General features: G+C 39.6%; 2 pseudogenes; one reads left to right on the top strand and one right to left on the bottom strand.

The window, feature by feature from the left end:
• The first annotated feature begins 8,342 nt into the window (after positions 1–8,342).
• Positions 8,343–9,941, top strand: LOC146455448 (uncharacterized; annotated as a pseudogene).
• Positions 9,942–15,903: 5,962 nt separating this feature from the next.
• On the bottom strand, positions 15,904–18,282 carry LOC146455449 (ATP-dependent DNA helicase PIF1-like; annotated as a pseudogene).
• Positions 18,283–24,213: the final 5,931 nt, after the last annotated feature.

Genomic DNA, 24,213 nt, shown 5'->3' on the forward strand with positions numbered 1-24,213 from the left:
AAATCAGATTTCAGAAAAGGACTGAAAGGTTAATAAGGAGGCCTGAGAACATCTTGACAAATACTTTTTTTATTTCAGGATGATTTTACTGAGCCCTAGAGGTAATTGAAGGGATGGTACAGAGGGTGGCAAAGATCTAAAGAAAAATTAATTGATTAGTTTTTGTTTTTTTTCCCGCTGGCGTTAGTTGATTGCCACGTTACACTTTTTTCGTGGCCATTTAGGAACCGCTTAATCTCGTAACAAGTTATACAACTTTTTAGCTTTAAATCAGGGCCGTAACAGCTTTTCTCAGATTAAGGATCAGAGGGGTGAGACTGGGCGTGTTTACCATTTGTATCAGTGGAAACCCACTTGTATACAAGTAGTCAGGAAACAGCTTTTTCAAAGTACAGGAGCTTCCGACAAATGGCCCGGGAGCAGCTGATGTGCAGTCTTTTGACATCAACGGCGACAAATTCCTTGCCTTTCCCAGCTCGATGCCCGGAGAGAATTTCGAAAGCGATTCGTAAGTTTACAAGTGGGTTTTCTTTTCTTTTTTTTTTCTTTTCCCAGGGTAATTGACGCAGTAATCTGCTTGTAGACGAGAATCGCTTCCAACTTTTGCCGGGACTGTATTTTGGTTTCACTAGTTAGCTTGCTTGTACATAATACAAATAATCAAATAAAGAGTAGGCAATGAAGAGTTCTTTTTACAGTTTTCGTATTTATGCACTCTTTAATCAAGAATATCACTCCTTAAAATTTCAACACATCACAATTTCTCTTCATAGCTTTTTCTGTACATAATTGGCTAGAGTTAACGATAGACTAGCAGACCAAAGTTACGTACACTTCTTTTTATAACTTTAAGTTGTCCTCAAACGCTGTTTCAAAAATGTACTTGTAAGATTAAATTACATTTACATATGCATTCAATGCTACTGAACTATATGTATAATCACATACCACGGGTCCAAACGTTTTTCAGTAGCTATAGCCGTGAACGTTTGAGAAGAACACGTTTGTTGCAGACTTTGATAAGTTGTATGAATAAGCTTTTTGAGAGCGGTCATTCCATATATCATCTGTAGTTTAACTTGATAAAATGCCGCTTAGTTAATATTTAAGTTTGGCTGAAATAAACTCGTTAAACACGTTAATTAGAGGGGCCTAATTTCTGTTTGCTGTGCAACGCAATGTTGTATAATAGAGACCTTATGAAAAGACGGCGGCGACGGCGACGGCAACCGGACACAAAACAAAAAACCTTATGAGCAAAAACAATCGCTCTACACGTGCGTTTTAAATTTTGGTACATTTATCTGCCGCCCCCTGCAAAACAACAACGTGAAATGACCAAATTCAAGGTTTTGTGGAGAACGTGAGGACAAGACGGTGAATTTTTCATTCTCTTTTTTAACTTGAACGCCACTCCCTACCAATTTGGTTCCTGGATAGTTTTTTGTTTGTATAGAAATTGATCGAGTTGAAATAATCGCGAAGTAGCAGAAATAAAATAAAGTTACATTTTTAAATGACGTTTCCGTTGGCGTCGCCGTGTTGCATTCGTAAGGTCCCTATGAAGCTTAAGCAGCGAGGACGGCGACGCAAATTGGCCACCGTAAAGAGATTCGAATTTACTTTTACAACTTTGTCCGGCGATAAACCAAACGTTCTTTTATACTCCCCGCCGACGCAAAGTTTGGTTAGAAACCAACTTATTTATCCTCTGAAATTCATATCCATTTTTAGACCTGGGTCCAGTTGTTCAAAGGCCGGATAACCTTGTCCAGTGGATAAGTCACTATCCGTCAGTTTCAATTTGTGCAAAGATTTCAGTATTTTCTCTTGTACAAGCGAATATGCACACTCTAACCACAGTTAAGTTTGGCAGCTTAACTGAGCAGCGAGGAGGGCGACGTAAATTGGCCACCGTAAAGAGATTTGAATTTACCTTTACAACTTTGTTGATAAAGCAAACGTTCGTTTATACTCCCCGCCGACGCAAAGTTCGGTTAGAAACCAACTCATTTATCTTCTGAAATTCATACCCATTTTTAGACCTGGCTTCTAGAATCCACACCCCGGTTTTCAGACTTTCAGCATACCGCTGTTTCGACAAAGGTTGTCCAAAAACAGCGTAAGAGCGTACGCGACAATACCGAATGGCAGTCTGGGAAATACCCAATAAATCTCAATAAAAGCCCGGAATCCATAATGACTCGGCCGTACAGCGAAGACTTGAGATGGCAGGCAATATGGATTCTGAGCTTTTATTGAGATTTATTGGGTATTTCTCAGACTATCTTGCGGTATTGTTGCGTACGCTTTTACGCTTGTTTTGGACAAACTTTGTCGAAACAGCGGTATACTAAAATGATGGTTAAAGTCTAAATCATATTTCAGCCCAAAACGGCTCAAAAACCGTAGACGATGAGAAGTCCAAAGACTACTGCAAGGCTGACACAACGTAATATATCAGTTTAAAATAATATTTCGGCTGGCCAAACCAGCCTTCTTCAGGTTCAGATGTAACATCTAAACGTGAAGAAGGCTGGTTTGGCCAGCCGAAATATTATTTTAAACTGATATATTACGTTGTGTCAGCCTTGAGTAGTCTTTGGACTTCTCATCGTCTATTTTTCAAGTTTGGCTGATTAGATCTCCTATGAGATCCAAAGTGCAAGCAAGCAGGATCTTCGTTCACGGCTTTTGTAGTTTTAAAAGTTTTCATTCAAAGACCATACCCTTTGGCGCCGTACTTACCTATAAAGTTTATATAGTGGAGTACCAACTCCCCCCCCCCCCCCCCTTCCCGGGCGTTGAGGACAGGAAGGAGCGCATATTCTCAGAAGATTGCAGCTTCTGTTCATAAGTAACCACAAGAGAGGATTCATCCTCTCTTGGTAACCAACATGAATGTTATGAATGTCAATCCACACACGTGTAAAGAGGATAGGTACATGACCAGCCTATGCCCCTTGATTGTATTTTGGACAAAAATGTATGAATTTTAAAAGTTCTTTAGATTTTTCAGCCCCAAACCGTTCCCCGCCTCTTGTTTGGCCAAAAGGACGCAAAATTCTGTTCCGTATCAAACCTATCGTTTGTCAAACATCCTTTTTTTCTCCCGAAACGGCTCAACGTGCGATCAGAAGTTCTTCTATTCTAGTTGTGTATTTCTGCCAACGATAAAAAAGTAAAGTAGAGTAAAGTAAAATAAAGTTGTTTTCTGTGGACATTAATATCATGAGATCAATTCCACCAGGGGCCATAACCTGGTTATGGCCCCTGATTCCACTCCATTGAAATGTTTGGCAATTATTTCCCTACCAGCCCCACCCTGAACGCAAAACCTCGTCCCAGAACCCAACGCGCTTGAATAAAAGCCTCTCGCTTAGAATCATGGGTGATTGTCCGCCAAAAGCAGAATGGCGGAATATTTGGCGTCCATCTTTGGAACAGAGAACGGACAAGTAAGTGAATTCTGAACGGCTTTTGATCGCTGTCAAAGTTTTAGTACAAGGAAGTTTTGGTTGTTGAAGCCATCTTGCCGTACGTTTGTGAAAAGTTTGTTTCCTGTGCCCACTTTGATGTAAACTCGCGTAGACTTAGACACAAATTGGAAAGCGTGTTATTTTACGCAATTGAGTACGCTCATTTAAAACGAAGAGGATCATGAAAGTTGAAAGTGAATTGCGATTTACAACTCTTTGTAGTCACTTTGAGTTGTAAATCACGATGTTTTGACTGCTTACTGCTAGTCTTCATCAGGCAATGAGGTTGACTGGTTATTAATATTGGATCAACATGTACCACGATGAAAAACAACAACCTCTTTCTCGACTTTCTATGATATAATGTAGTAGGTTATTGCAAGGGAAGGGGTGTCCAGTTGTTTTGCTACAAGCTCGTTTCGTTACACGGTTGTTTCGCTACACCGTTAAGTATGAAAATGTGATTATTTCTCGTTCTTTTAGTGAGTTCCGGTGGAATTGTCTTAGCTGTTTCAGACTGCGTTTCATAGTGTTTGTGCAAGGATTTAATTGAGTTCAAATAATAGAGAATAAGTCAGGTTTACAGTCAATTCACGTCACACGCGACTGGTAATTTTGAAATTTAAACGGAGTTTTGAAATTTTCATGTCAGTTTTGGACATTGCCAACAAGATTTCAGAGTTCCCAGAGTTTTCAGAAATTTCCCTAGCTTATTGACAGTATAAGGGTATGAATTTTTCTTTACATTACAGCATTAAGTATTTCAAGAATAACAATTTTTTCCCAAGTATTTTGAGTCTTTTTTTTTTTTTTTTCAGTTAATGCATCTTTTTCGGAAAGATTTCCAGAGAAATGTTCAACATTTCATTCACACGTCGGACATTACAAAGAGAAATTCGAATGTTTATTTAATTCTCGGAAATACTGGTCACGCGTGACGTGAATTGACTGTGAAATGTGGCGAATCAACTAAACTGCGCGGTGAGGGTAAAAGGCGACATGAGTTTGCGGAATGGCATGTGGCATGACCTGCGGCATGGCATAATTATGCGAAATACGATACTCGCGGAATGACTCAAAGAAATAAATTAACTGAAGAGTGCGTCAGTTTTTTGCGCCAATTTTAAGAGCATTAGGTTTTTCGATGTTGCGGAAAATGCAACAGATGGGCTGATTAGAAAATACAAGCCTGTAGCTGGAATAGAACATGTCTGATCGGTGGTTAGGAAGAAGTGAGGGTGAAGAAATCGATGAATACTGTTTATTGTTCTCACATTCAATATGATTTTAGATGATTAACACTGAAAAGCCCCTCTGGAGAGTGTTAATACAATAATATTTGTATTCTATTGTTTAAGTGGATGAAATTTTCACACTTGGTCTCTGGAAAGGCACCCAATTTAAAAACTGTCCATCCACAGTAATAGTATTATAAGGGCCTAGGAAGGAGATTTGGGGGCTTCAGTAAATACTCTTACAAGATCAGAGACTGTGGAGGGGGTGCGACTGGGGGGGCTTCAGCCTCACTCCCCTTACTTTTTGGAGAGTGAAAGGAATATTCTAGTTTTCTACATGCATCACTTAAACAGAAACACCTACCATTCACATTGTTAAGTATTTTATGTGAGACATGATTTATCAACACATCAACAGCATTAAAAATTTGTATAAGGTTTATCGCGAGAAATATATGACAAAAAAATTTTGAGTAATAAAAAATGAAGCTGAGTTTTTGAAGATAATTTTATACAAGTGTACACAGTCTAGAAAGGTTAGTTCAATTAAAAGATACAGACATATATAGGGGGGTTTTTATGTCCTGTTTGGGCATTCATTTTTTAATAAAATAAACTGAAGAATAGGAAGAATCGTTCATGAACATGCATGTAAGATTTAAAAATCATAGTTTTAATTACATGTATCAATGATGAGAATTGATACAAGTTTTAAAATGTTGTACTTGTTCTGTTAGGGAGTCAAAATTAAGTGGTGTTAAAATGGAATTGTACAGTTTTAATTTGGTAATAATGTTGTAATAATGAATTATATTATATGACAAAATCTAAAATTGCATAATTATATAATTATACAGAGAAATATCAAAGTATCTATTAAGCCGCCATTACACGTTGAAACATTTAGCTGAAACTTGTGTGCAACGGTGCTGTGAAACAAGCTGGCGTTGCACCGTGTAACAGTGGTCAGTTTCGTGAAAATTTTTCGAACTTCCGTTGCGAGACAAGTTTCACTGAAAGTAGATTGGCTTTCTACTTCTGCAACGGCTCGCAAGGGTCGCAGTGGCAAAAAAACAAGAGTTTCACCGTGTAACACCACTTCGTAAAAATGGTTTTGTTCGCTATTGCACACAAGTTTCAGCTAAAAGTTTCAACGTGCAACGGCAGCTCTACTGGAGATATATCTTGAGAAAAGTTGGAATCCAATCATTGTGTACGGTATGTGTGGTGCAGGAAATAAATTATCAACAGAAGATTTACACATCAGCTTGTCTTATCATGTGTTCCTAAAGAATAACTAGTGAACCCTCAAATAAGGTGAGTTCTCAGCCAAAGTATGATTTTTAATTTTCATCCAGTTAGATTGTGTTATACATTCAAAATTCAGGCCATTTTAATGGAATGTTCATGGTATTTCAATGCCTTCACTTACCCCATGAATATGATTGAACACTTAATTTTCATGACCATGAAAAGACCATGAAAACTTCACATTATTTTCATGGTCAATGAATTTTTTTCATATTCACAAGATATTCATGGGCCATGATTTTTCCACTCCATTAAAAACCCATGAAATTAATCCCATGAAAATCTTGGTGTTTAATTCATGGGTTTTTCAAAAGCCATTAAAATCCCATTAAGGGATCCATAAAGATTTAATGGCTTTTTCAGGGCATTTTCATGGCTTATACATAACAAGGGAATTTTCATGACCCATGAATCTGTAAAAAATTCACAGGCTTTTCATGGCTTAATTCACAGGATTTTCATGGTAAATTAAGGGGAGAAAACCCATTAATTAAACCATGAAAAATCCATGAAAAAGGCTTGAAAATGCTGTTGTTTTCCCATGAAAAATTTCAAAGGATTTTCATGGGTTTTGAGTTAACAGCTCTGTATAGGCATATGCTAAACAACAGAAAACACTTAAAAATGAAACACCGCTCTCATGTCAATTCGTTACCACAAGGCAGCGGGTCCAGCACAAGCTAGACCATAGTTAATTGAGGGACTGGCTAGGAAACCTTGCCATGAAAACAATAGTGCTGCAATTTATGTTGGAAGGGTCGCGACCCTGCACAATCATTTGTTTTAACGTTCACACCACAGTTGAATATCTTAACAAAAACGTTTCGATTGGTCAGTTGCTCCAACACATTCCAAATTCTTTTGTTGTTTGTGCAGGGTCAAGACCAAAAAGGCAAACAAAAATATATAACAAAGAAGTTTGTCAGGTTTCATAACCATTGCCTTTAATTAACTATGTTTCCAATAAATCTTAAACATATCATAAGTCATTATGGTTGCTTCTGCCAAAATGAGAAAAAAAAAAGAAAAATTTCAAAATAAAAAAGGGGATCATTTTCATCTACACCAGATGCACCTGTAGTTGTCCACGAAATAACAAATCTGAAAAGGGCTATCTCTGTTTTTTCATACAAGCTAGTACTTAGTAGAATTCGATTCTTTACGATGACAATGCCTACTTGAAATCATTAATTAAAAGAAGTGAGTCACCCAAACAGATGTACTTATGTAGTCCAGTCCAAAGTTCACCCATGGGACAAACATAGCAAGTGTTATGATCAAAGCAAGCATGGCTGACAATTGAAGTGAACTGCGGTTATAGTGAGACATCTTGATGCAGAAGAGCTTGCACAAGTTACTTAGAAAACTGCAGAGAAAAAGAAATAAAAACACTTAGCTAAAAGGCCAATTTTGTGGTGGACAATTCGTGCATAATATTTCCATATCAAACACGAAGAAGAGTCTTTCATCCGATTTTCAAACACCAAGAAGTGGATTGGAAAGACGAGACGCAGCCGAGTTTTATAAAAAAAAATAAATAATAAATAAATAAATCACTTTATTTAAGTGACAATGTCTTTACCGCAGAGCACCAATCGAGGACACTTTCCAAATCGAATTGGAATTTAGAAGTGTTGGTTTTTTTAGAAAGAGGGGAAAACCGAAGTACCCGGAGAAAAACCTCTCAGAGCAAAGACGAGAACCAACAACAAACTCAGCCCACATATGACGCCCAGTCCGGGAATCGAACCCGGGCCACATTGGTGGGAGGCGAATGCTCTCACCACTGCGCCATCCCTGCTCCCCAACTTGCAAGGTGTTTGGAAATCGAATGAAACACTCTTTTTGAGTGTTTGATGTAGCTTCTCAAACCATTAATAATTCTTGGAGAAAATCGAAGCAAAAAATTCAAATGTTACAACAAACAATGTAACTAAGATAGCCGAGAGCATCCAGAATAAGTTCAAAGAATTCAACAATCTGCTGTCAAAATTTCAGGAGTCTTAATAAAGACATGAAACAGTATACCTGTCTATTATCTGAATCCCCTAATACTAACGAGGGAAAAAGGGTCACAAACAATCCAAATGTAGCAAACAAAACGCGCAATGAACGTAAAAAGTTCAAACGCAAAGCACAAAAACACGACATTTTTGAGGCCAACAAAAAACATATTAAAAAGCTCTCCAATATAGAACTCACAAGCGACCAAGTAAACCTTGTGGCGAAAGGACTTAAATTCATTCCAACACCCGTGACAACTGATAATCTAATTAGACGCCAACTCTTGCAAGACTTTAATGACTTTGCAAGAAGAATGCGCCTCCAATACATATTCCACGGGAAAAATGAAGAACCTCATCCTTTCCACGTTAAGTCTAACTGGGAACCACCAGTACAACCATCGGTTGCTTTGGAGAGTTATCTTGTAAGGGTTAAATTTCAACTAGCGAAAAAACAATTTTCAAAGTCTAAGAATAATCTGCCTGCCGCAGAACGCAAAGCACTCAAGAACTTGAAAAACAACACTGAAATAAACATCAAGAAAGCTGACAAGGGAACTACATCCGTTTTTATGAGCTTCGCAGACAAGAATACCGAAGGACAAATCCAACTTGACAACATAGAGCACTACAGACCTCTCGACGAACCCATGGTTGAAGAAACATCTGTCAGAGTTGAACAACTAATTACAGAACTCTACCGAGAACAACATATCGACGAAATGACTAAAAAATGGCTTTGTCAAACACAAAATCCGCCTCGAATTCCAGTTTTCTACACCCTCACAAAAATACACAAACCGACTCCAGTCGGTAGACCCATAATTTCAGGAGTTCCAGGTCCAACAGAAAGGTTATCAGCATTTGTTGACAAACTACTCCAGCCGATAGCACAACAGCAGAAGTCATATCTCAAAGATACAACTGACTTCATTAATTTCATGGACGGAACTAGAGTCCCAGAGAACACAATTCTTGTCTCAATGCATGGACGTAACGAGCCAAATACTAACAGGAGGAGGGAATCCAAACAGTATGCAGAGCATACAACTCTTTTTATAAAGACCAACCTCCTATCCCCACGCGGTTCTTGGAAAAAGCGCTAGGCCTTATACTTCAAGAAACTCATTCCAGGTCTGTGGTAAAAATTACCTACAAACACACGGAACTGCCATGGGAACAAAAATGGCAGTCGCTTTCGCCAATATTTTTATGGGCAAAGTCGAAAAAGAACTCCTTAACCGAAGCGCATTCAAACCGCTCGTTTGGAAACGATATATTGACGATATCTTCTCCCTCTGGGATATCAGCAGAGAGGAGTTACAACAGTTCATTGAACAAGCCAACAATCACCACCCTACCATAAAATTCACGGCTGAAATTTCTGAAACGGAAATTACATTCCTGGACACTGTGGTTTATAAAGGCAACAGATTCATTACCGAGTCAGTGATCGATGTACGCACTCACTACAAAGCTACTGAGACATTCCAGTACACACATTTCTCCTCGTGTCACCCACCAGGAGTAAAAAGAGTTTCATCAAAGGAGAGGCCCTCAGACTTCTCCGGACAAACTCAACAAAAGCAACATTTGAGGAAAAAATCAAACATTTCGAATCACGGCTTATCGAGAGGGGCTATCCAAAAAATCTAGGGCAGAGAACTCTCTCAGAAGTGGTTTTTGAAAATACAAAACAGGCCCTTCAACAAAAACCTCACACAAACAAGAGAATCTTGCCTTTTGTCACGCAATACCACCGATCAGTTACAAACTTGAAACAAATACTAATGGAAAACTGGTATTTAATAGAACGACAACCATTGCTCAGAGAAATTTACAAGGAGTCTCCTCTAATTTCATACAAGAGAGGTAGGTCTCTCAAGGATATCCTCGTGAGAGCAAAACTCTAAAAACGGCTAAAACACGCACGTGAGAGTCGCACAGGCCTGTCACTATTTATAAAATGGTAACAAATTTTTGTACACCGCTTGCTCCTATTGTATATTAGTATAAGTCTACTAGTGTTATATTTCCTCCCTGGGTATTATTATTCATAAGGTGTAGATAAGGTATGGGGAATCGCTCTGGCCTGGGACTAGCCCAGACCAGACGAAGGTAGATGTGGTAAGGCAAGGTTTAACCCAACTGACTCGAAGGGAGGGAAGGGTGGGCAGCTAAACATGATTTGAGCTGGCGGCCTCAAGTTGAGTGACAGAGTGTGACACAATGCAAACTATTATATAGCATATTCAAATAATCCCAAGGGAGTTAATTACCAATGCAAACTAAGTTTGCATAGTGTAATATTTCCTCCCTAGGTATTATTATTCATAAGGTGTAGATAAGGTATGGCGAATCGCTCTGGCCTTCCCCTAGCCTACCTCCATACTTTAACCCAAAGTAACACATCAACGGTATGGGCCAACAAATGTTTATTCCAGTCCTTGCCATTAACTACAAACTCGGCCCGCATACAAACACTACTGTTTCCCAATCCTTACTTAACATATCCAAAAGAAAAATATTTCTTGTACAAAATCCTAGAATAGAGAAGTCCAAGATGTTAACTTTATTCCGTATCTAGTCTCCAATCCGTTCTTCCAGGGGATGGCCTTTTAGAATATTTTCCCATGCACCAACATTCTGATGCAGGCCGCCAACCAAACAATTATCGGGGTCTCTAAATCGTAAATTCTGAAGAACTGGAGATACACCCGACGAAAGTACATCTTTCCAATCGGACAGTGCTGCTAGCCCCTCCAGTTCGGCAATCCCGGAAATATTCACCCACTTGAACGACCGTCGCTGTTCAATTTCAAGTGCACGATTTCGAAACTCCATCCACGGGTCTGAACGTAAAACATTCCCATTTTCATCAAGCGGGATTATCTTTCTCTTATGTCCCACATGCTAACGAGAGGGAGTTTAAACAGGGATACGCAACACGAAAAAAGGAAGAGCACCAAACCAGCGAGGGAGAGAGGGAGCAACTTCAACACGTCTGAAACAGAACGTCTGGTGGTTACCGAGAGGTACGGTAAACCAACAGGAGTCACTCACCCCGACCAAGAAAAGGGTAAAACGAACCTATACCCAACCGAAAAGGGCTACAAAATGCGAGGGAAAATAGCTAAATGAAATTGAATAAAACGCGAATGACATACCGGGCATTGAAAATCAATGCAATATTTATAAATAGATTTACTTGAGAATCGAGACAATTCATCACACAAATTAGAACTAAGGTAACTGAAAGAAAAACTAAAGCAAGAAAAAACTACGCGAACACTAGCCGAATCAGCCCATCTCCGACTGGTAGAACAATACCTCCTACTCACAATCTAAAGCTAAATTTCACAAATTCTTGTTTATCATCGAGGAGGTTGAATAAACGATCATTATTATTATTATTATTATTATTATTATTATTATTATTATTATTATTAGTGTTATTATATTACAATTATTATATTGTTAATTTAATCTATTGGCGTTAGAAAATTACAATATTAGACCATTAACGTTAAAGCGTAAGTAAATATAAAACATAAGGACCAAAGGACCACATATAACCCGCAATAACACAGCTAAAAATAAAAAACCGTGAAGACCACGATAAGTCGCACGAAAAGATGACACCTATACAGGTATCCGCGGACCCTTAAGATCCTGAACGACATCAACAAGACAAAAACCGGCCCCATAAGGCAACAGCAAAGCATGAATAGTTACGGCCACCTGAGGCAAACCCCACTGGGAGCTAAGTACAAGAGGCAATAAGAACTAAACAGAACCTTACAAGCAAATTCAAAAACACCTCTCACGGCTTTCGGCATTTCAACAAACAAATTCAAACAATCCAAGACAACCCGTTTCGGTAAATCACAGTATAACACAAGAGAAAAGGAGTCTCGACGCAAAGACTTGTCAGAACAATTCTCAATAAAAGGTATAAAAAATTATTTTCAATTTTTCCAATAACGCGCCAGGCAGCAATAAACATCACAGGTAAGTTTAACACGCGGAAAAATCTCGCCACTACGACAAAACCATGTGCAAAAATATTCGCAATCATGGTCAATATCAGCCTTTGCTTATTTAAAAAACAATTGCCACGCCGCCACAAACGACACGACACAGGCAAGGCTAGTGAACACGTGAAAATACTTCAGCCACTTCAGCCAAAACCACACAGGCAAAAAATCTCACAATTCCCGACGCCGCCACAGGCAACACCACACAGGAAAATACTGCCGCCACTTCAGGCAAAAAACCACACAGGCAATTCACGCAATTTCCAACGCCGCCTCAGGCAACACCACACAGGCAAATTTTACCCCACAGGTAATACTGCCACCACTTCAGGCAAAACCACACAGGCAATTTAAGTAATTTCCAGCGCCGCCCCAGGCAATACGGCGCAAAAGCAAATTTTACCCCACAGGTAAGACTAGCCGACTAGAAACTATCCCGCCAGACAGTCAAACAAATTCTAGATACCTTACTGTTCATGCAAAAATGAACAAGCACAACTTGGGGTATCTCGCCACTACATGCAAACTAAGAACAAACACGAGGAATTTAACTGGTCTGCGGCACGAAACAAGCTAAAGCTCCGAAAAGACTAAACGAAAATGAGAACTTAAAGTAACCCATCCTGAACTTGACGAGCGACAAGTTGTTGCGCTTCCACCGCTGGGACAACTGCTGGGACGACTGCTGGAACTGCCGGAGCAACCGCTTAAGGAGGGATCACAACTTGTTGAACAACTTTAACCGGGACAGCTTGAGGTACTTGTTCGGCATCAGCCATGAGGTCAGTTGGGTAGAACCTTGAACACGCCTCGCTAAACATGATTGAGCTCGCGGCCTCAAGTTGAGTGACAGAGTGTGACACAATGCAAACTATTATATAGCATATTCAAATAATCCCAAGGGAGTTAATTATCAATGCAAACTAAGTTTGCATAGCGTTCTATTACGAATGCCGTTCTCTGATTGGCTATGCTACCCGCAATCTGTTCTGTGCTGAGATAGTGAGTAGCGGTTGTCAACAAAATTCAGTGTCTGTGAGGAGGATTTGGATAATTTACTCGTTAAGTTTTGAACGACTAGTAGATTTATACTAGAACAATTAGATTATTCGCTCTCGATTTCTATGCGTGATAGCTGATTCGGGCTGCACCCTCATCAGCTATCACGCGATAGAAATCTCGAGCTCGGAATCTAATTGTTAAATATATACTTAACTCCACCTTTTGGAAGTACTACCGGTTATAAACAATTTGACGTTTTAATTTGTTTTCTTGACGAACTCGATCTTACCTCTTTGGAAACGTCCACATCCTTCAGATAAAACGTTTAGGAAAGCATGCTCATCTGAAAATTCTAAACATTTTTGAATAGTAGTGGCATCATCGCAGGTTATGCTATCCAACAGGGTAAATTTACTCGACCGCAATTTCTTCCGATGCTAGTTTTGTTTTGGAAGTGGTACCTATGCTTTCCGTAGACCACACAGTAACCTCTTGGAAGTCGTGTTGCTGTAATAAAACGAGAAGTTTTGCCTCTACGTCGAAAAATAAACCGCAAATTCAATTTCAACAGCCCTCGTTAAACAACTTGAAGTGTACCTGAGTGAAAACTGACGTCAATTCCCATTCAATGCGAAGACATCGCATAATTATGTAGTTTGGCAAAGAAATGTGTAGCGACCGCGGACTGGGGCGAAGCAATCTATGATTGACAGCTTAGTGTTCGCATTTTGGACAAGAAAGGGGGTGTGCGAGGAGGTGTGACAAAATGCCTGGTCACTGAGCCATGGGAAATGTCCAAATGTCGGACAAAAGTTTCGAATCTCTCTGTTATGTTCAATGAAGTTTAACAAATTACGGTGCAGTGAGTGTTGGAGTGGAAGGTTATCCCCAAAAGTTCAGTGAATACTACCAAGGTAACACAAATTTACTCCTGAAAAAGATTAGATGCCTGACTGAAGCCTATTACGCTCGAAGTGTCAGTTAAAGTGTTCAAGTTGGCCAACAAGGGCCAATTTGAGTGATACACAATTCGCAATTTGCCTAAGTTCAAAACATCAATGAACTTAAGCAATATTTGGTAGAAAATTATTCGGAAGAATAAGTCAGCACTGTATTTTTTTATTTCGCAGAATGAGAATGGTAATTTATTGATTATGGAAATGAGTTATTGTTTAAACACTACCCACAATTCCGTTGGGTCACCTCGTTCACGGTTTATGCTTTTTAGGTGTTTTTGCAATTGAGTATACACACCACTAGTACAAGGTATCATACAAGCACTCTTCCACAAACTGCAAGAAAGCAATATTATGCAATTATACGGTCGAACCTCCCGTAAGCGACGACCCTTAACACCAAGGATATGTGGTTGCTTTCCAGAGGTCAGACCACGGGGGGTTTAAATTTCAGGTAATTTACATATGGTAATTGCGGAGACCTAACCCTTTTGTTAGTGCTTATCGCAACCCAAAGTAATAACTTTTCTTTAGACTGCCTGATATAGGAGGAATCAGTAAATGGCATTTTTGCAATGTTATATTGCCAGCGCAAAACATCTACAACTTTCGCGTTTGTTTGTTTGTTACATAATCCAGTTGACGTTCTTTATCGTAACAATGTTTCTGTTGGCATAAGTAATACAAGGTTGAGAGAGTCATCACCGGTAATGCATGTACATACAGGCTATTTACAAGATAAGAGTCACAGTTTTTTCCTACCAGGGATTCAACCTGATTAAAGTTTATTTCAGGTTACACTATAGTGCATGTGTATGTTGTTATCAATTATTTCAATGCTAAGCTATTTGGGGAGACACTTCCTGTAGCTCCATGCTGTGAGATTTGAATTTGGCGTCCACTGTAATGATGTGTGCCAATACGTTACAGCGACACATTTTTCAATTTCCGCCCGTCAAGATAAAGCAGAGTGTGTCAAGTGGTCGCCTACGGGAGGTTAAAAACAATTGACAATTTTAAACAATCATCTCTAAACGTGGTCGCTTACGAGAGGTGGTCCCTTACGAGAGGTACTGGTCTACGAGAGGTTCCATCTATAGCGATTTGAATTGAAAACGTTTGGTATTTTGGAAAAGTGGTCACTAATTGGAGGTGGTCGCTTACGAGAGGTGCTCAGAAAGGGAGGTTTGACTGTATTGATTATTATTATCTAATTTACAACAATACTAACAATTTTAAAAAGAGGGTTGACCGGGGAGGGGGGGACTCTCTTATGAAAGGGGTGGGGATGTTCGTCGTCTCGCTTACTTCTAGGGTGTAAATTTTAGGGGTTTAATACAAAACCTCCAACTAGTATCCCCGCCCCTTTCATATGAGAGTCTCCCTGGGGGGTGTACACCACCATTATGATTGTCAACAGGGTACTGTATAGAACAAATTACATTAAATAATAACACAGGGTTCTCGGTCCCCCATGGCACTTTTAAAGATCTCTTTTCAGACCTTGCCACGTATTAGCCGCTCATTAAGGTGGGGGTATCATGAAGGTACCTGAACTTCACTCATTGTTGCCAGGCTGAAAGACACCAATTGAAATTGGAAAACATCTATACAGGAAATATCCTTAGTGACAGCCACAACAATACATATGCCGCAATGAAAGAACTTGACCCTTTTTGTTTCCTAGAGTACTTTTAAAAATCCTAGCTATGAATTCTTGCATTTCAACATTTATAACGGTGGTATGTAGTTGTTCCATATCATATACAAATAGAAGCAGAAATAAATGCTACAAAACAAAATAATGCATTAGCTTGTGCCTGTCGTCAGTCACTGGAAAAATTCCCCGACGGCCTTTACAGTAGTTCACACTGTATAGCGCCCTATAGTGCCGTTTTAGCTTCATCAGCATATAGATGTTTACACTGCTGCATAATGAAAACAATTTGAATGTGCAAATTGCATGAAATAGAAAATAGCTACAAAAATAGAACTTCAACTGTATGATTCATATAAGATTAAAAAAATGTCATGTAAAAAAGATAAAAGCCTACCAAATGCGAAAATGCAATTGGAATGTTAAATGAAAAGGATACCATTTTGAATTTGTTTTCAGTACTGGCACTTCTGATATCAAGTGACAGTGCATCCTAGAGCTTAAGTGAAAATTAAGAATTGACACGCACAGTAATAGGCCTTGTGCATCCCAGAGCCATTATTGCATCTGCCACTTAACTTTCGTACATCTAGTCAGACCATCAACATGTTACAATTGCAAGCTGCCATCTGCTCAGGGTACACTGATCACTGAGCTGGCATCTACCGGCAATTAATTGGTGGCGGCCATCTGCTCATACCACATAAATTTAAGAGCTGGCATCTGCCACTCAACTTTCATATGTCTAGTAACGCCATCAATATCATGTTATTGCCAGCTGCCATCTGCTCAGTGTCAACCACCGAGCTGGCATCCCACCGCTCCATTGTACAAACCCCATGAAGCCTTTAAAATGGCTACCAGCATGACTTTGCTGTCACGGCAAAGATACAGTAGTGGTAGCAGCCCTCGCGCCTTACTACTGTCAGCTTTCTGTGCATGCCTGCTATTGTCAATTGCCTTGAATTGATCCTTGCTACTGGGTGATTAGGATTTCTGTTACACTCGAGTAGCTTAGTTTTGTTGCGCTCCCATTCCAGGCATGTGTTGGAAACACGAACAGACCTTGTTCATCCATCCTTCCACTGTGCCACTGAAACTGCTGTAGCCAATGGAATTGCTGGCGTGTGGTATTATAAGTCCTCGAGGACATCAACACACCTCTCAGCTGTTGTTCAGATTCAGTTTGTCTCACAATCTCAGTAAGCTCCACAGCACTATCACACGTTGTCCATACCAAACGACCATGGTTAGATGTGGCACTGCGACAATCTTGAATGTAGACAGGATTGTCACATACAGGAGGTAGCTGAACATCATTTCCCATAAGTACTACTACGAGAATACCCCCCATAGCTCGTCTACATTGGCTCCTCTGTCCACTGCATAACGTGCGTGATTTTCCATCCAACCCATTGTGGTGCGGCCAAACATCGATCGCTCGTCCCCAACCAGAACTTTCAAATTCTCACACTTTTTCTGAATTCTTTCTAACACTGGACCTGCAGGGACTGTCAGCTCGTTGCAAGACATTCCGCCCGTTGAGATTCCTAAGAAACTGTGAACTGTACTGACTTGAACGAGATAGGCAGCACTCCCCGTCGGGGTTATCACCTCTATTGCGTCATTTGTTCCAAACACTTGCCGCACTAACCTCTGAAGGCACTTGATAACATACGACTTTCCAGTTCCAGCAGTTCCAAGCCGCAAAGGACGGTAACCTTGTCGGTTTTCAACAAAGTTGTAGAGAGTGTGTAACACCAAACTCACTATGGCTCTCTGATTCTCATTTAGGGAGAACGGAGACACTTGTGGCAATTCAAGGCCTATAGTTTGGCGTTCCTGATCTTCTTTGATCATTTCTTCGAGCCATTTCTTGGGATCTTTGCCCTCAGGAAGAATAATGAAGGTGCTGTTCCAGTCATAGTCCTCTCTAACATCATCATAATCCAAATCCTTCTCCACACCCTCATACCTCTGGTTCTGCCCTGCATAGACATCTACCCAATCTGGTTGTTGCTCAGCTTCTGCAGCATCATCATCCTCATCTTCCACAAATACCTGCTCCTGTGGATGCTCTGCATAATGCTGTGCCTTAGAAACCTGGACCTTCACAAATGTTGGGCACGCATCACTAGAAATAAAATCTGTAAACCTATTAACCCAGGATTCAGCATCTCCCTTTACTTCTTGGATGTCAAACCAGTTTGGCCAGTGCAACAAAAGCATTATGCTACAGTAGTCCTCGTTCAATGGCCATGTTGCGTGTGTAGCACCACCACTTACAACAGGTACCTTACCATTTTTGGATGCAAAGTGGTACCAAGAACAGTGCTCGTCCCGTGGTCGTGAAAGGTACTCATCCAAAGGTGTACTGCAGGTTGTAGTGTCACCATACCGTTCAAGTCGCCTTGAGAGAATTGGAAAGAATCAAGCTTACGTCCCCATTTGCTCTCCAAGGCTGTATTTGATAGCGAAAATGCTGAACCACACATGGATGGTCACACGGCATCTCAAGGCGAGGAGCTCCGTTATGATCCCCCACAATTTCTGGGTCGTTCCGCAGTTTCTTCCCTGGGCAAAACTCGCTTCCAAACTTCATCCTGCATACACGTTCTCAAACATAACAGAAAGGAAGATAAAATAAAACTTTAAAACTTTTGTGTCGCTTTTTGTGAACCATGGAATACCATGATTAACCATGTTCAAGAGGACTAACCCAATAGTGATTTTAGTATATTTTTTTCTTCACTTGGAGCTCTTGTCTAGTTAGCAGAACAAGTGGTAGTCCTTGTTTTAAAAATTCTCACAAGTGTTTTTAGGTCGAGTGAACTAACTTGCCCCTGGTGTATCTTCACAACCCATTTGACAGTGACTGGCACAACACACTGAAACTGGTGAGATAAGTCACTTGCACTTTAATTCCTGGGTAAAGAGTATTTATTCAGGACCCTAATGTTCACTAAAAGGCAGAAGGAGTGGTAGGAGTAGGAGAGGAGGTAAACTTTGACGTCATAGTAGTTTGCAACGATTACAGCACTTTGCTTTCTTTTATCGTTAGTTGAAGCAAAAGTTAAGAATACTGGACTTTTTCAAGCGTAAAATTGAATAGTGGCTAACAAATCATAAAGAAAAATCGAACATGTCAGTCTTTTAACACATGAATGATTGATGATTGTCCCAGAAACATAACTCCTTTCCAGGCCTCTTTCAAAAAAAAAAAAAAAGAAAAGAAACAGGAAAGGCCTCATGCATAGTAATTTGAAGCTCGTTATTCATGAGTGTATTAATTTATTAATAATGCACTCAAGGATAATGAACTCTCAAATTGGGAGTAGTCCTTTACATTCAAAGTATTCCTCTTTAAGTACATGTATTTCCCACTAATTGCAACAACAAAAAACAGGAGGCTTGTCTTTACTTTTAATAATCCAATAATACAACAGGAAAAAGCTTAACAGGTATTGAACATTAATTATTTTTATGACTTGTGTTCACCTTGTATGATATTCAGGTTATTATTGTTACACGAGTTCCTCTTATTTACCTTTACCAACTCGTTCAGAGAAATTTAATTTTTAACTATTTGATAATCACGAGGGACAACATTCCTGTTTCCGAAAGAAAAAAAAACGAATATAAAAGTAGACGAATTAGTGGTCGATAAATTGCCAGTAGTCGCAAATTTTCTACGATTTCATCAAGTCCTGTTACGACCGCAAATCATCGTGTCTTCCGTTATTTTACTTACTTTAAGTGTTCCCAATTAGTAGAGGGTTTTACCTTTAGCTAGATACTATGATTGACTCTCAAATAAAGTGATTGATTGTTTGATTGATTGAATAATGATCGGAAAGCACCCTCACGAAGAATAATCTCGCTGCACCGAGAATACTCCACGTAGCATTTGTCGCAAAGTGCAAAAAGCGAACAAAACATACGTTACTTCCGGCACACCCTGCAAAACATGCTTGGTTACTTAGCTTTCTGGTGATTTCATCACTCGATGTAACTCAAAAATGGAGCGTATAACACAAAAAGTGGAAGAATAAGGTTGTCTTTAAGGGATTCTAAACTGATGGAAGAAAGTCAGCGAGCGTAACAATTGTACTAAGACGCCATGCATTTAATACAATTACATACAGTGCTGCCGAATTTCGAAACCCTAAGACGATAAGTTGTGTTTCTTGTTTATGTTTACATTTCAGTTAGCTTCTTTTTTCAAATTAATTTAGAAATCGATTGAACCCTTTCAGCATTTATATATTCTGCACGTTTTAAAGTTCAGTTGTAGAAATGATGTGGCAATTACCAAAGTGTAATATTTAAATATAAGTGATTTTGCCAAATGTAAAGTTAAACGGACAATTGCGGTTGTATCTTGCGTAACCGTTCCACGTATTGAATGCGAGGCTGCTTCTGTAGTAAAGAGTAGTAAAACTATTAACTTGTAATTTTTATTGCCAAACCAACTTGGATTCAGTTGTTTTTTAGTTATAAAAGGATTACTGTGCGCACCTGGGTCACTATCGCAAGAGTTACGACTGTTAAAATTTGACCGGCCAAAAACGAGTAGTGTCCGAGTAAAAACATGTTTGACCGGACAACGTGACCGGCGCCTGCCCGTTAGTTATTTGCAGCCCTGTAACAGTAATAGGGCTACCCTCAATACTAATAGCAATTCCCTCTTCATATAAAGAACACATTTTTTCTCCAAATGCATTCATATATTGAAGGGGTGATCCTTTACCTTGCCAGATCCCTACCAAAACCATATTTTCCCTGGCAAATCGTTGACATAAAGGGATTTCAGTTATTGTCAGAAAAATGGGCCAAAGTTTAACTTTTGCTGATTTATATAGTGGAATACTATCAGTGTTAAAAAAAACCCACTTATGCAATAGTCACTGGAAGAAATTGGCCCTCCTCTAACAATAGACGGTCAAATTTTCCATCGGTTATATCTCTCAGGGAGGAGGTATGAGATGTTTTGGAAAGTTTTGCATTCTTTTTTGTGTTGAGAACTTTTTCAAGCAACCCATCCTGCTCTAAAATAACCTTTAACTGTGATTTAACATCTGCAATCAAAAAGAATTGACGTGCGTGACGATTAGCTTTTGTCTGCGCAGAACGTCCTCCTCTGTACCTGAACCCTGGACAGTTAGGCGTTTCACATTGGAATATTTCCTGGTCTTGGCGAAAAACATTGTGGCAAATATTACAGTAATGACATACTTTAAAATTGACTTTATCTATCGCTTGGAATAGTTCTTCCTACTTCAAACAAGTTAATGAAGATGACTCAGGACAGCGCACTTTAAGAAGACTAATTAAATCGTTTGCAGCCACCCCAGTTAGGTTATGCCTTAAAAGAAATGCAATCATTGCAAATGACTGCAACTGCAGCACCGTGAATGAACTACAGTCTTTTCTATTACTCTGATTTGTTGTTTCTTCATCCTCGTTTTCATCTTCAGAGGAACTTGTTTCGCTTTTACTCAAGGATGATGATTCTGAACTCAAACTATCATCTGACTGTGAGTAACTTTCACACTGACTTTCCTTTGTCTTACTGTCTACCTTATTCGTACTAATTTTCGCGAGGCTTTAATTTCGCGATTTTCGCGATTTGTGAAAAATCGCGAAATTAAAGACTCGCTAAAATTAGGATACGCGAAAATTAAACACGCGAAATCTAATACACTTCTATAACTGCTTTAATCAATGATTAACTGCGTTTTTAGCTGCATGGTAATTGTCATCAGTCTATTTATCTTCTACTTCAGCACTTTCTTCATCATGGTTACATGTAAATCAGAAGAAATCAGCATTTCTTGATCTGCTTCCAAGGTCTCCATACACTGTTCCTGTCCATCCTGAGGCAAACTTGCAACAGTCTCTTGTTCAGCGGACCTTTTATCCTGGGCTACCTTCCGATATAATGTGCGCCTTGGAATTGGAACACTGGGATCTCTGAGGTAACGTTTCTTTACCCTTTTCTAAGGGCCTGCAAGTAAAAATGCATGCATGAGTATTTACTTTAACCAACTCAATCCTGGAATTATGTTTACAATTTTGTTATTGTATGGTAACTTGAAAAAGAATACATTCCAAAGGCTGGTCAATCAACAACTGCTTAATATGATATACATTATTGTATAAAATTAGCAAACCTGTTTATCATTCTAATAGACATGTAATTTAGAGACTCACCCGGCAAGGGCAGTGATAGTAGGAAAATGTGCACAATAGCTTAGAACATAGCTTATATCTTGTTGACAGAGACAAGGGTTCATCAGAGAAGGATCTAAATGTTTCATATTAAGAGTTACAAAAATGATGCTCATCAGTTGTATTTTTTGGTAGATATCTTAATAAATTGGCATAAAAAAATTATAGCCAAAGTTTTAGATAATGTATGATTTCAATTTGTTACAGAAAATTCTATGTAACAGTGATAAACCTAATATCCTGAACATTTGAAAACAGTGATTGTCTTGTCGACTCAGAAAAGCTTAACTTTTAATTAAAAAACTGAATACTTACTTGGGCTGTGTGCAGATGACTCAAAACCCGTTGCTTCGGGGACAGAAACCTATCACATAATCGGCATTTGTACTTTTTACAATGTGGATTTTTGTCAGTTTCCACAACGTACAAGTTTTCTTTTGGTAGATACTCCAAAGCATCCTAACTGAATCGGGTCTGAACAGGTCTGATCGCTGTCTGAGAAGTCTGTGCGAATTATCAGCGTGTGAAATCACAATATACCAAGCCTTTCCGCCCTTTTCATCGTAAAATACGCAAAACAGATCTTAAAAATTGCGTAAAGGTCACAGTGCTCAAACATAACCCGAATCGTTTCAGTTACATGCATCTTCCATTTGCAACAACCGTCACGTCCTGCAATTACGCAAGTTTACCTATTTTTATACTTGGTGTCTCACACTTTTGTAAAAAACAGCAACTGACATAACCTCACTAAACTTAACCTTTAATACGTTGACAATAAAATGTACATACCACTGGTGTATTAGCAGGTATTAGTCACTTCCCTGTCACTGAGTGAGTATCCCCCAAAGAGTCAAACTGAAACATTTAAAGCAGATTTGTTTTCATGAGAGTAAAACCAACATACTTATCTCCAGGTCAGTATGTGGTTTGGGAAATCACAGCGCAAATAATCGAACAAAGTCGAGAGTCTTTATATCCCGCCTGAAACTAATGAAATCTTCGAAGTAGGTAACTAATGAGTCAAACAGTACCTCGCTGAAGCGGCTCTATGATTGGCTGATTGAAAACCTCGGTTTTTCTTAATTTGGGCATGTAGGAGCACCAAAAACCCAGTCACTTCAACTGTTATTTCAGCCATTTCTGTGGTATGACAAGTGCAATCTGTAAGAGATCAATAGTTTTATATTAGGAATTGCAAACTTTCGAAATATCAAGCCAAGTGAAACGACATGCCATTATAATACAGATTACTAATTGTTGTATACTGGTCTACTGGCCCCAGTTGTTCAAAGGCCGGATAACTTTATCCGCTGGATAAGGAACTCTTCAGCGTCTAAAATATACTTCACGTTAAATGTTTTCCAAGGTTTTCGTACACTCCCCAACTAAGCAGTGGTTAGAGTGCACATATTCGGTTGTAAAAGAGGAAATACTGAAATCTTTGCACAGATTGAAACTGTCGAATAGTGACTTATCCACTGGATAAAGTTATCCGGCCTTTGAACAACTGGGGCCTGGTCTGCAATAGGTGTAAAAAAGGTTATGAGTAGACAAATAAGTGTAGAAAATGTGGCAAGCGTGCTTAGTGTGTTTAACAAGTCAACTAAGCGTGGCACGCGTAGCAAGCGTAGCAAGTGTAGCAAGCTTAGCAAATGTAGCATGCGTAACAAGTGTAGCAAGCGTAGCAAGTGTAGCATGCGTAGCATGCGTAGCAAGTGTAGCAAGTGTAGCATGCGTAGCAAGTGTAGCAAGCGTAGCAAGTGTAGCAGGCGTAGCAAGCGTAGCAAGCGTAGCAAGTGTAGCAAGCGTAGCAAGCGTAGCAAGTGTAGCAAGCGTAGCAAGTGTAGCAAGCGTAGCAACCGTAGCAAGTGTAGCAAGCGTAGCAAGTGTAGCAAGCGTAGCAAGTGTAGCAAGCGTAGCAAGCGTAGCAAGTGTAGCAAGCGTAGCAAGCGTAGCAAGTGTAGCAAGCGTAGCAAGTGTAGCAAGCGTAGCAAGCGTAGCAAATGTAGCAAGTGTAGCAAGCGTAGCAAGTGTAGCAAGCGTAGCAAGTGTAGCAAGCGTAGCAAGTGTAGCAAGCGTAGCAAGTGTAGCAAGCGTAGCAAGTGTAGCAAGCGTAGCAGGCGTAGCAAGCGTAGCAAGTGTAGCAAGCGTAGCAAGCGTAGCAAGTGTAGCAAGCGTAGCAAGTGTAGCAAGCGTAGCAAGTGTAGCAAGCGTAGCTAGCGTAGCAAGTGTAGCAAGTGTAGCAAGCGTAGCAAGTGTAGCAAGCGTAGCAAGTGTAGCAAGTGTAGCAAGCGTAGCA

Source organism: Pavona decussata, unplaced genomic scaffold (assembly GCF_977016875.1).
Source record: "Pavona decussata unplaced genomic scaffold, jaPavDecu1.1 SCAFFOLD_274, whole genome shotgun sequence".
In the NCBI taxonomy this organism is placed as follows: domain Eukaryota; kingdom Metazoa; phylum Cnidaria; class Anthozoa; order Scleractinia; family Agariciidae; genus Pavona; species Pavona decussata.